Source organism: Callithrix jacchus, chromosome 3, assembly GCF_049354715.1.
Source record: "Callithrix jacchus isolate 240 chromosome 3, calJac240_pri, whole genome shotgun sequence".
Classification (NCBI taxonomy): domain Eukaryota; kingdom Metazoa; phylum Chordata; class Mammalia; order Primates; family Cebidae; genus Callithrix; species Callithrix jacchus.
The window spans coordinates 43778144-43791896 of NC_133504.1; the positions used below are offsets into that span (position 1 = coordinate 43778144).

General features: G+C 38.0%; 1 pseudogene; it reads right to left on the reverse strand.

Moving 5' to 3' along the window:
- Positions 1 to 4073: 4073 nt before the first annotated feature.
- Positions 4074 to 5412, reverse strand: LOC100411022 (fructose-bisphosphate aldolase A pseudogene; annotated as a pseudogene).
- Between the last annotated feature and the right edge of the window lie 8341 nt (positions 5413 to 13753).

Genomic DNA, 13753 nt, shown 5'->3' on the forward strand with positions numbered 1-13753 from the left:
TAAACATAAGATCTAACACCATAAAAACCCTAGAAGAAAAAAAAACCAAAAGCATTGGCAACAAAAGCCAAAATAGACCAATAGGATCTAATTAAACTCCAGAGCTTCTGTACAGCAAAAGAAACTATCATTAGAGTGAACTGACAAACCATGGTTGGGTTATTGGTTGGGAAAACCAAAATGAATGGGAAAAAATTTTTGCAAGCTACCCATCTAACCAAGGGCTACATCCAGAATTTACAAAGAACTAAAACAGATTTACAAGAAAAGAACAAACAAACCCATTCAAAAGTGGGCAAAAGACATGAACAGACACTTCTCAAAAGAAGACATTTATGAGGCCAACAAACATGAAAAAATGCTCATCACTGGTTATTAGAGAAATGCAAATCAAAACCACATTGAGAGAGCATCTCACACCAGTTAGAATGGTGATCATTAAAAAATCTAGAGACAACAGATGCTGGAGAGGATGTGGAGAAATAGGAACACTTTTACACTGTTGGTGGAGTGTAAATTAGTTCAACCATTGTGGAAGACAGTGTAGTGAGTCCTCAAGAAATAGAAATTCCATTTGATGCAGGAGTCCCATTACTGGGTATACATCCAAAGGATTATAAATAGTTCTATTATAAAGACACATGCACACATATGTTCCTTGCAGCACTGTTTACAATAGCAAAGACCTGGAACCAACCCAAATGCCCATCGATGATAAACTGGACAAGAAAAACGTGGCACATATACACCATGGAATACTATGCAGCCATCAAAAACAATGAGTTCGTGTCCTTTGTAGGGACATGGATGAATCTGGAAACCATTATTCTCAGCAAACTGACACAAGAACAGAAAATCAAACGTTGCATGTCCTCACTCATAGATAGGTGCTGAACAATGAGAACACATGAACACAGGGAGGGGAGCATCATACACTGGTGTCTGTTGGGGGGAATAGGGGAGGGACAGAGGGGGGCAGGGATGTTTGGGAGGGATAACGGGGGAGAAATGCCAGGTATAGGTGATGGGGAGGGGGTGGAGGTAGCAAACCACATTGCCGTGTATGTACCTATGCAACAATTCTGCATGTTTTGCACATGTACCCTGGAACCTAAAGTGCAATTATATATATATATGAGAAAAATAAAGATAAAGGGATGTTTAGGACAAACCAGAAAGTCCAAGCATATCACAAATGGTCTCTGTAAGTCATAAGAAGATTTATGAAAAAAAACTTTTATATGATCAAGTTGTCTATAATTAAAGGGAAATTATTTACAATGGTCTTTCTAGAGATTGAGTTTTAATTTTTTTAAGACATTTGTACACTACAGAACTGGGTAGAACAATGAAATTTTCTGAAGGTATTTAGTCTTAATTACAAGAGATTTTAATGTTTTTAACCCAAATTTTAATCTTTCATTGCATCTGTTTTCAAATTTTTCTCCTCATTTAAAAGGTCTGAATTAATAACTCTAAACTTCAACTCATTTTCAACTACCATAGGTTTTATTTCTTTGGGTTCTAACTATTTGTTGTGGGCTGATGCTAAAAATGTTTTATCTTAAAGAAAATTCTTCCTTCCAACATAATATTCTGTGCCCTTGGCTTTAAGTTGTTTTATGAATCAGAAAATTTTCACTATGACTCAAGCAACGCTTCCTATATCTAACTAATTCAAGTACTCTTTTCATTAGTTTTGACTTGTAGATATTCTAAATAGACTCCTGAGAGGGACCAGTATTTGCTGTGCATTTCTTTTGCCTTCAGTTAACTGGTGTAACAAAGATTTTATGCTTTATGAAAATAATGTTGTTGTCAATATTATTAAGTTTTGGTTTTCTTAGAAAAAACAAATTGAAAGAAAATTTAAGGCTATTACATCTGTGTAACTTTCTACATGTGCTTTTAAAGTACTTAATTTTAAATTAAGGCTATTACATCTGTGTAACTTTCTACATGTGCTTTTAAAGTCCTTACAGGGGTTTGACTTCAGAGTCTAAAATGGACACCAAGTCCTGCTAAATTTTAAAACACTGATAGCAGTAGAAGCCTCATCTTCAGCCCCAGTAGCAGATGCCAATCAAAATAAACTCCATTTGTGAGACACAGGGCCAGAAATTAAAACTATTCAACTCCTCAAGGCCGGGGACTATCGCAGAAGAGACAGGCATGTGAATAAGGGCTGATTTGAGAGATTAAGTAAGTTCAGTTTCTCTATAAATTAACTGTTAACGTGAAAGGCACACTAGTGCAAGGCTAGCATATGGACCCCCATGTCGATTAACAAGGTTTTCTTGGAATATTAACTCACTCCTTAATAAATGGTATAAAGGTTATAAAAAGCTTATGGAAATTATTTCTTATGGTCAAGATGATTAAAATTTTATAAGTTGTTTATAAAATTTTGAAAAACAAATTTAATTGGCCTCATGCTGTCTTTATTAGAGCTTAATATCTGGGAAATTAAGTTTCCTCTCTCAAAGAATAAAGGTTTTAACTTTTTTGGTAATCTTTAAGGTATCACATTGTCTAAATGAGTGACTTATTTTACAATGACCTGTGATCCTATTTTGTGATATTAAGTGTTTTAAACTTTTTATGTTTGACAAACTCCAAAATCAAATTCTAACTTTTTTCCTCATTAATTTTATGTTAGTCCCCTGGAGTCAAAAGAGATGTATCTGGCTTATTTGATATAATAAAATCATACAAGTATTGTCAAATATGAAAGTGTTTAAACTTCTTTGGATTATATTTATATAAATGGGTTATTAGTATGTGTTCCAGAACTGTGTGAAATCCTGTGATTCTGATATATCGTAACACATGTTGTCAGTAGTAATTATGGTTACTATGTAAAATCACTGTATGCCACAGAAGCAACCAAATTTCTTTGTCAGTTGTCTTAGTAACTATGATTGTTCTAAGACTTTTGTCAACCACAGTTGTTTTACTTTTATTCTTTTTAAAAGGTGGTTTTATAATCAGCTATAGGACTCTTGGCAGGTGCTTTTAAATGCAGGTTTCTGATAACTTTGGAGATTGTGACACTAGAATAGAGGAAAAACTCACAAGACTCTCATGGAGAGCTGAAATGTTCATGAATATCAAGCAGAACAGCAGTTAACTGCAGGAGTAAACTAACAGAAGACTGAAATAATCCTTTTATTATTTTTTGCTTAAAAGATTGCTGATCCTTTGTTTTTCAGAGCCAAGAACTTTTAAGCTTTTTACAGCTTTTAACATTTAAGTATATTCCTATAAACAAAATTTGGAGTATACTTCTGTCTACATAATTTCTCCAAAATTTGGAAACTATCTGTATTCTTAACATATGATGATAGACTTATTTGCATAAGTGCAATAACAATGTTTTCTTTTGTAACAGGACACAACTGGAGCCACAGGTTATTTTACCAGGTTTTGACTGGAATGGCAAGCTTTCAGTTACAGTCTCCTTTAAGGAATTAAAGTTGACTTATAGGGTTAATAAAAGTCCCTTGAGAAAACTGGCTTCATACCCTGTCTACACAGTCTCTGTGGTAAGAATGTCACTTTCTGACAGAACCAGGAACCCCAAGTTTTCTTGGGACCTCAAGGTGAGGAATTCAACCAATTAATACAGGTATTTGTAAGCATAGGCTGGGCTTAAGGCATATAAAGTTGAATCTGAGATTCCTATGGAATAAAGTTCTAGCAAAGCCAATTAAAAAACAAAAACAAAAGAAGCCTATATGGCAAATAATTATCCTTGCTGACTTTATGCAAATACTCCAGTCAAGTATAATAAGACTAAAACTTACTTTGCAAATGAATTTGTCTTTGATTTGTCTTTAGTAAAAATGGGACTGGAGAGAGAATTATGTTTCAAAATAAACTATAGTACACCTGTTATTAGATTCTAGTCTTGCCTAATGTTTTTCCCTTTTAATTATTTTCTACGGTTTGGACTGAAATCTAAAACTTTTAATGGCTACAAATCTCCAAAATAATGTTTTCAATTTTTTTCTTTCCTTTCCTTTTGTTCCTATTTTTACTAATTTGAAATCACTAAAAATCACTTCTACCCATCCCCTTAAATAGCTGTTTATTAGCAGTGTGCTGGAAAGGGCGATGGAATTAGCATTCACAGACGACACTACACATCACTGGCTCAAGGGAGGCAAGAGCGTGGGCAAGCCAGACTGGAGCCCCGGAGTAGGAGGCCCCCTCTTCAAGACAGTGTGGGAGGGGGCGGGGCCTGGAGTGTTGGGGGCAGCCTGGGAACACTTCCGCTTAGTAGGCATGGTTAGAGATGAAGAGGGACTCGCTGGCAGCAGCCCCCAGCCTGACCTCTTGGGGTGTGTTTTCCTTGACAGGCGAGGCTGTTGGCCAGGGCGCGCTTGATGTACTTCTCCTGCGCCGCCTTCTTGCTTTCCTTCTTCCCACCCCAGACCTTCAGGACAGAGAGAGGCCTGCAGGACTTGGCCGTAGGAGAAGGTCAGGGCCCAGGGCTTCAGCAGCGGGCACTTGTTAATGGCGTTGAAGTTGATGGACGCCTCCTCCTCACTCTGGCCTCCAGAAGGAAGATGATCCCAGGGACAGCCGGGGGGTGCGGGTGGGGGGAGGAACTGTGCGGTGCGCAGCTGTGACAGTTGCCATGGCAATCTCCTTGTGAGAAAACTTCTGAGTACAGGCGTGGCCTGGGGTAACCATGTTGGGCTTCAGCAAGGTGCCTTCCAGGTAGATGTGGTGGTCGCTCAGAGCCTTGTAGACAGCAGCCAGCGCCTTCTCAGTCACACACTGAGCGCTTCAAGTCATGGTCCACATCAGGGAGGATTTCAGGCTCCACGATGGGCACGAAGTCATTCTGCTGGCAGATGCTGGTGTAACGGGCCAGGACATTGGTTGAGGGGGCGTGCTCCCCAATCTTCAGCACACAACGCCATTTGGCGAAGTCAGCGCCATCCTTCTTGTTCTGGGCACAGCGCTCAGACAGCCCATCCAGCCCTTGGGTGGTGATCTCACCATTTGTCCCTGCCAGGGTGACCTTGTCTACCTTGATGCCCACAACACCGCCCTTGGATTTGATAACTTGGGGGAAAGGACACCCATCATCTGCCTTCTGTTAGAGTGTCTCGTGGAAGAGGATGACGCCCTCGATGCAGGGGTTCATGCGGTCATCAGCTGTCAGCTCAATGATGACTGAGCTGACACCAAGAACTCCTCGGTGTTCTCGGTGCCAACGGACTGCAGCCGCTTGGCAATGCTCTCAGTGGACTCATCTGCAACCAGGATGCCCTTGCCCGGGGCCACAAGGCGGTGAGCGATGTCAGACAGCTCCTTCTTCTGCTCCGGGGTAAGCGCTGGATATTGGTAGGGCATGGTGCTGGTGGTAGCAAGTTCCTGGTACAGGAGAGGGGCGGGTGTGCGGGATGTGGCAGCGGAGGACGGTGGGCTGGCGAGTAGACTCAGGGAGCAAACGCAGCACTCCTCACTAGGACCCCTTCTGCAGCGTGTTCTGAGAGGAACGCAGCTCAATCACTCGGAGGGGGCAGCGCAAGGGGCGGGCCGAACTGTACTTTCTTAAAGCTCTGAAAAACTGAAGCTAAACAGCTTAAACTTTAGAAGAAGATAACATCAACTTATTTTCATACATAAACCACTTTTATACCTGCTGCCTACTAATATGTGGACTTCAGAATAATATGGCCTATACTGATTTCCTAAGATCTTCATTCTTTTTGTTTGTTGTTTTTCTCACTTCCTCCTATTTTCTTTTTGTAGGATGTAAGTCTTCACAACCTGCTGAAAATGAGCTTTCCTAATAACATGGGACCTACCCTCTAGGAATGAACCATCTTAGCCATGAGAGATCAGATATAACTTGAGACCCGAGACTCATTTTCTTCTGAAGTGCTTTCTCTGAAAGATTTTAAAAAGAAAAAGGGGGAAATGTGAAAGGAAAATAAATTTTGAGACCCCCCCCAAATCACTAAGCCAAAGGGAAAAGTTGAGCTGGGAAATGTGTTGTGCAAATCTGCTTCTCATGCTATTCCTACATGAGATAGCTACAAAGATTAAAAAGCTACATACCTCCCTCACAGTTTGCACATAAGGAAATTCCTTGTGGACAAAGAACAGACAGAACTCAAAGTCATCATCTCTCTGTTCAAATGAAACAAATGCATATCTGATGGCTTCCTTTGGCCTGTTGTTTCGCTAAGCCAGACTAAGGCATATGTGACTATTCCTCTAACCCCTATCATGAGTAAATTGTATATTCCGTGAAAGGCTAATCAGAGACTCAAAAGTGTGCAACCATTTGTCTTTTATCTGCCTATGACCTGGAAGCTCCTCCCTGCTTCAAGTTATCACTCTTTTCTGGACCATGCCAATGTACATCTTACTTACGTCAGTGTCTCATGTCTCCCTAAAATGTATAAAACCAAGCTGTGACCTGACCACCTTGGACAATCATCATCAGGACCTCCTGAGGCTGTGTCATGGGTGTGCCCTTAACCTTGGAAAAATAAGTTTCCTAAATGGACTGAGACTTGTCTCATATATTTTGTGTTCACAATGGTTCACAGCCCATTTTCCTGTGCAGCAGGCTGGGTAGGGGCACCATGAAGAAATCAGAGGGCTAACTCAGAAGGCTGGAGCAGGGACAGAACATAAAGGGAGAAAGGAGCCCAGGGAAATTATGACTTATCATCAGTTTTTTATTGGCATAAAAGTTTTTAACAAAAGTCACATGCTATTCTACCTTTAACCAAAGCTCTTGAGATAATCAAGAAAGACACATTTTATGTGTATGTGTGTGTGTTCTCTGTCACAATAGTCAGTTTCTTCTTCATTAGATTGCAAACATGGATACTATAATAAAAAACTTCCCGGGCCAGAAGCGGTGGCTCATGCCTGTAATCCCAGTACTTTGGAAAGCCGAGGTGGGTGGATTGCCTGGGGTCAGGAGTTCGAGACCAGATTGACCATATGGTAAAACCGCATCTGTACTAAAATATAAAAATTAGCCAGGTGTGATGGTGGGCGCCTGTAATTGGAGCTACTTGGGAGGCTGAGACAGGAGGATTGCTTGAACCCAAGAGGCAGAGGTTGCACTGAGCCAAGATTGTACCACTGCACTCTAACCTGGGCCACAGAGCAAGTCTCAAAAAAAAAAAAAAAGGAACTTTCCTATGAGAATTGCCTTCAAATTCCAGAAAGCCATGTTTGTAGAGTCTATTTCTGCTGGGTAATATTGAAACACCCATGCAACCCAGTCCTTGTGTGCCTGTAGTTAGAATCCACACACTTGAACAGGTAGGTTAACTAGTTTTAACTTATTTTCCTTCTGAAAAATGGCAGCAGTTAGGCTGGCCTCCAAATAAAAACTAGGGTCATATAAACTGCTAAATGTTCCAGCCAACAACAACCCTAATGACCACATCTTGGTAGTATTTACCTTCAAGGCTAAACAGTGGTTAGTAGTCAGTGTTTGCCACCTAGACCTGTGATTTTCATCACCAGCAAGTGTCACCAGTGGGCCTCCAGTCATCAAAGGTAAGTGCCCCAGCAATGCTAATTATCATTATTGAAAACAGTGAGTGACTTTTATGTGAAAAGCATAAGGAGGGTTACAAACATGTTCAAAACAGTTCTTGCCCTCAAGAGGCTTCTACGGACCAGAAGAAAATCCGCTATATCCAAGCTCTTTGAAGCCTGAGCCTCTTCACGGTGTTAGTGGAATCAGGTGGTGAAACTCAACATGGGTAAGCTAACTGGTCATTACTGATTACATGGGTAAGCTGACTGGTCATTACAATACTCATTGCTGAATGAGTATTCAGCAAATACTCACGACAATTTAAACTTACATTTTAAAAATAATTCACTTGATAGTGCCAGTGAGCTAAGATGTAAGAGTGCATGAAGGGAACAGCCAGGTATCATAAAATTTTATGGTGAACCAAAGAAATGTAGACTTGTAAAGGCCAATTAAGTGAAACCTTTCGGAAGACATGCTGATGTTTGACCCAGATCAATGCCGTTCAGAATTGGACTGAAAAACAACTGCAGCTCTGACATGGTTTGGGAAGAAGAGGGATGGATTGAGTTCTTTCTTCAGAAATTTCATGAAGTAATCGGGCAAAGAGGATTAAGAATTGAAGCATGTAGCTTTGATCCTCCACTTCTTTCAGGGCTACACGAAAGCGTGGGGATGTCTGCTTTTAAATGAGACTAAGTATGGCCTTGGTAAGACAATTACCTGTCTGTCACTGCTCGGGCTAAAGTGTTTCCATAAGCTAGGTGAACGGGATTCCAAAGAGGGTACTATAAGGAAAAATAAAATCATAATAATGAAAAGTCAGCAGACTAGAAATGAAATTAATCGTTCAAGTTAGTTTTCTACTAGTGAATGGGAATTCACATAAAAATGAGCTAAAAGAACTAAACAGGCAGAGTTCTTCCTAGAATAAATCAAGGTCAGTGTTGAGGTCACTGGAAAGGAAGTCTGGAGTGGCCTGGACTGAAGCTACTTGTGTTTGGGGAAAAAAGGCTTGTTTTCATTGCTGTAGTCATAAGCATAAATAGTGACTCCAAAGCTTGAAAACTCAAAGACAGCACAACAGCCTCTTAGTAGGTCTTTGTATTTTTTTTTTTAAAAAAGGACAAAGGGGCAAGTCAGGGCCACAGCTTACTATGAAGCTTTAATGCTTGCCTTTCCCTTATGAGTTTAGGCAAGGTCTCTTATAGACACACACAAAATTTTGTCATTAGACATAGCTGTTCATTTGCAATTTCTAACATTTTTTTTTCTCATTTTATCGCTGGCTTCATTGGAGAAAAACGCTAACTTTCAAAGAGAAAATATGGTGAGCCTTTTCAGAGAAACAACATTTTGAGAAAAAAAATTGTTAGTGCCTACTTCAGGAATCATCTGACCCTCTTCAAGGCGTTAGTGGAATCAGGTGGTGAATGAAAGTCAACACAGACAAGCTGACCCGTCATTCAGCAAATACTCGTTACTGTTTAAACTTACTTTTTTTTTTAAACTCACTTTGTAGTACCTGTGATTATATAGTAACCATTGCCATGGTTAAAACTCAATTCTCCAAACATTGCCTGGGTTTTTGCTACTTCTATTATTAATATAAACTAGTCAGAAAATTTTAATCCATAGTTTTTTCTTTGTTCTTATCGGAGATGGGGTGGGAGAACAGGAAAAAGAGAATTCGAGAACAACGTAAATAAATATCCATTATTTATTTGAGAAATGCTTTAAAGAGTTAAGCAATTTTATTAATTTTAGAAGTGTGCATCTGAGAAAACTTGACCATCTCATAAAATATATTTTTGGATTGGAAATAATTATTATTAAAACTTAGCAATATATATTTATTTTTAAAGAGTCTTAAGCTGTTATAGTAAATAAAGCTCTAAGCAGCTTAATTTAAAAAAAACTATAGTATTACTGAATAGTAGTATATGCTTATTTACAAGAAGAGGCCAAAAAAATTGAGACAGAACAAACCACACTTATTAGGCTAAAAGAAAGTTAGTGTTTTGTTTTTGAACTTAACTTCCCTTGTACCTTCAAATAGCTATTTAGAAAGCATCAATTTGGGGCAGAAGCAGGGGCTCATACCTGTAATCCAGCACTGTGGGAGGCTGAGGCAAGAGGATGGCTTGAGCCCCGGAGTCTGAGCCCAGCCTGGGCAACATGGCAAAACCCATCTCTACAAAAAATACAAAAACTAGTTGGGCATGATGGCATGTGCCTGTAGTAAATATAGTACTTTTTTCTTGAAAAGCTTCAATTTGGAAATTAGGTGAGGAGAAAAACAAGAGAAAAAGATCTAGTTTAGTGAATGCTTGTTTTTCTACATAGAATCTTTTTATATAGTCATAGCCTAAACTATTTCTGCCTCTTCACTTGTCCTGTTTCTGTACTCTTTACTGAAAAACTGCTCAATTTTATACTTACTTGAATTTCTGTTTCCAGATACAAATCAATTTATCTCCCATGCTAGAGGAGAAATTCTAGTATCTGTAGGAGTGGAGCAAGTGGTGTCACTGTTTATATCAAAAACAGCTCTGACTGCAACCTGGTGCAAGAGGAATGCTTTAGTGAGTCTTAATGCCTTTCTGGACCAAACAACCTTTTTTTTTTTTAAATGTCAGTATGAAAAACAATTTTAAAAAGAAAATGTTAAAGACTAGTACTATGGAACTGCACATATCCACCCACTTATTTCAACAATTGTTACATTTTGCCATATTTACTCTGACATCTTCTCTCCATATATGTGAATACATATAAATGTGTGTATTTTTGCTGAGCCATTTAAAAGTAAACTGAAGACATCATGCTACTTTGGCTTTAGGTAGTTTGGGCATGCATTCCTAGTAAAGCTCTTCCCCTACATTACCACAATATAATCATACCTAAAAAAATTAAACAGAAGTTCCTAGCAGCATCAAATATACACTCAAGTAACTGAGTTCTTTTTCCAAATGTCTTATATAGCTATTCTTTTGAATTATTATCTCAAATCTTTGTTTTCTAACAGTATTACTAATTTCTTTTCTGGTGGACTTTTTGAAGAGATCAAGCCAATTATGTTGTAGAATGTCTCAGATTCTGGATTTGTCCAGTTGATTCTTCTTGGTATAATTTAACTTGGTCCTTAACCCCTTGTATCTTCTGTATACTGGAATTTAAGGTAAAATACTTGATTAGCTTCAGATTGAACAGTTCCAGCAGAAATATGTGATAGTGTATAATTTATATCTCATTATATCCAAGGCACAATGATTAGTAGATTATTCATGGTTTTAAATTTGATCACAATTTAGGTTGTAAGCACAAATCTCTTCTTATTAATGGTACTTTTTCCCCTTTCAAATGGAATCATTTGTAGGGTAATACTTTGGTATTGTGGAAATAGTCTGTTTTCCCTTAATCTCTCACTTAATGATATAAGCATCCATTGGCCATCCCTGTGTGAATCGATTATTTTAGTCATGGTTGCAACATGGTGATTTCTCTATAATTCTGCCATTCTTTCTGTAGTAGAAAGAATTACATTACAGAAGAATGGTCATTTTAAAAACTGGTCACTCTTCTGTAAACATCCTAATGTCTTAGGTAACACCCCGACATTAATTTAGAGTAAATTATAAATGTAGTGTCTTTTTTTGTACTAATTCAAATGAAATTGCAGTGCAAGCACTGAATGCTTTTCTGCATGTAATTTTGGATCAAAACCAACACATTTTTATACATTGCTCCTTTGAATTAAGAGCTATGCAAGGAGACCGGGCACTGTGGCTCATGCCTGAAATCCTAGCAGTTTCGGAAGCTGAGGTGGGTGGATCACCTGAGGTTGGGAGTTTGAGACTAGTTTGGCCAACATGGCGAAACCCCATCTTTACTAGATGCACAAAACTTAGCTGGGCCTGAGCAAGAGTGAGACTCTGTCTCAAAAAAGAAAACTATGCAAGGAGTTGGGGATACAGGGTGAATAAGACAGTCTAGCCTGTGCCTTTCTCAAGAGCTGAGTGTCTAGATAATAAGTATATATTCCTCAAAGGAAAGAATAGTTTTTACAAAAAGCTTCCTCATGTAGAATCAGAAATCATTTAGGCGGAGAATAACAGTAAAGTAGCATATCTAAACAATTTATCTTGAGTACTTTATTCATTATTCTAAGGCTTCTTAATTTTAAATCTTTTCAGGAAGGCCAACAAGATTATCTTTCCTCTCACTACTCTATAATGTTCTACGCTCATTTGAAACAAAAAGTTTTAGAGTTTGCTTCTTCTTTAGTAGAACATCAATAATCAAAGCTCCAAGATATAGTGAGATGTATACGGCTTACATTCTTCTTCCTATGTGCCCTATACCAGCTAGGTGTACATGTCACCCGTAAGGTATTCATACGAACATATACACTTGTACCAAAGGCAAAGTGATATGAAAGGCTGTCATAGAAAGTTATTTTTAAGATAACAAATCTTACATCTTCTTTATGAATCAGCAATTCACACAATATTTGACAGAGTTTACAGCAAAGCCTAGCTTGGACCCAAACAAAACTGTGGTTTTAGTTTTTGTGGAACAGTTTCACTTGTTAAAAAAAAACCATAATTCTTAGTTCTGATAGCATACTAATCAATTAACTGCACAAAAGTAGAGTTATGGTCCTTAGACTGGACGTAATTTCCTCAGATTTATAGTCTTTTTCCTTACCAGAGCTAGTACCAGACTAACAAGCAGTTCTCACTTAACATAAATAAACTACTGAGTCAACTTTATTTCATGAAAACAAAGCTGAACTTCATAGTTTCCTGTACGTTACGATGACCACTTGGCAATTCATTATAAAGGTCCATTTATGCTGGGAAAGCTGTTGAATAGGAAACCTTTAAGTGGAAACACAGAACTGAATTTAATGAAAGTCTTCAAAAAAATTGTTCACATTGTCCTAGTTTAATAGGTCCTGCTATACTGTAAAAATAGTAAAGGAACTGTGATCTTGGGAAAGCTTTGAAATAATGCAAAATGTAGCTGGTCTTCTAATCGAAAGTAGCCTACTCAAAACTGGATGGTTTAAGCTAATGTGAAAATTTATAGTCTTAAAGGGGAATTAGATTTTTTTTAATGCCTAAATTTGGTTAGAATTGAGTGATCAAAGATTTCAGGTAGTTTCAATTCCTCCAGACAACTGAAAGGTTAAAAAAAGAAAGAAGAAAAAAAGAGGTACTGGCAAAGGATTTTTAGGACTATTGCAAGTATAAGTATTTAAGTGGTATTTCATGAAATTAGCATAAATTACACTTGAATGTTGCAATGAACTAGCAACTCAGATAATTGATTTTTCAAAACTACAGTCATCTCCAGTGAAAACTGAAGGAGAATGGGCACATTTTGATGTACTTATTCTTTCAATTAACAGTTCCATGATTAGAAGAAATTTAACTTTAGTGTTTTCAATATATGTAAGTTTACTTTACATAACACTTTTCAAGCTCACCTGATTTCTTTTGCAGAATACTGCAAGTTGAAGGTCAGTGGATAGAAAGGAAGGCATCTTGCATACTTTGCAACGTACCTAGTATGAAGTCATCTGGGGGTAGTTGGAATTTTTTTTTCCTCAACAGGAAAGACATTTAATACACATTAAACTTGAGAAGAAACTTGACATTTTTGACACATAGATTTAATTATGCAGTCGAAATGGCAGGATTTTAAAGGAGAATTCAAGTATATATTGCAAATACTCATTTGGCATTACATTTGGAGATGGGGGTTAGCTGTCAGTTTAACTTATTTTGAAGCCTTGAAAGTTTCATCTGTAAAAAAGAAAAGTGTGTGACATAATCTCTAAGGAACCTTCTAGTTTCACACTCTATGGGATAAGCTTCAGTAACATTATCAGTGTGTTTTGAATATGGAAAAGATGCTTCTTAAAGCCTAGATTTCAGCTAAATTGCTTTTGCAAACCCAGATAGTTCCTGGACCTAAGATTTGGAAGCTTTGGGATGAAAAGTTTAATTTCACAGACAAGTTCTTCAGTGCATTTTTTTTTCTAGAATAACAACTTTTATTTTAATGAGAAACAAGCCAGCCATTTCCATCCATCCCCTGCTCCCACAACCTACATCCCCACACTCTCCAGTTCGTGATTGTTCAGGCTTTATCTTCCTTTTTTCCCTTTTATTTTATGCATATAGTATTAGCTTAAAAAATATATTAAATAGGCAC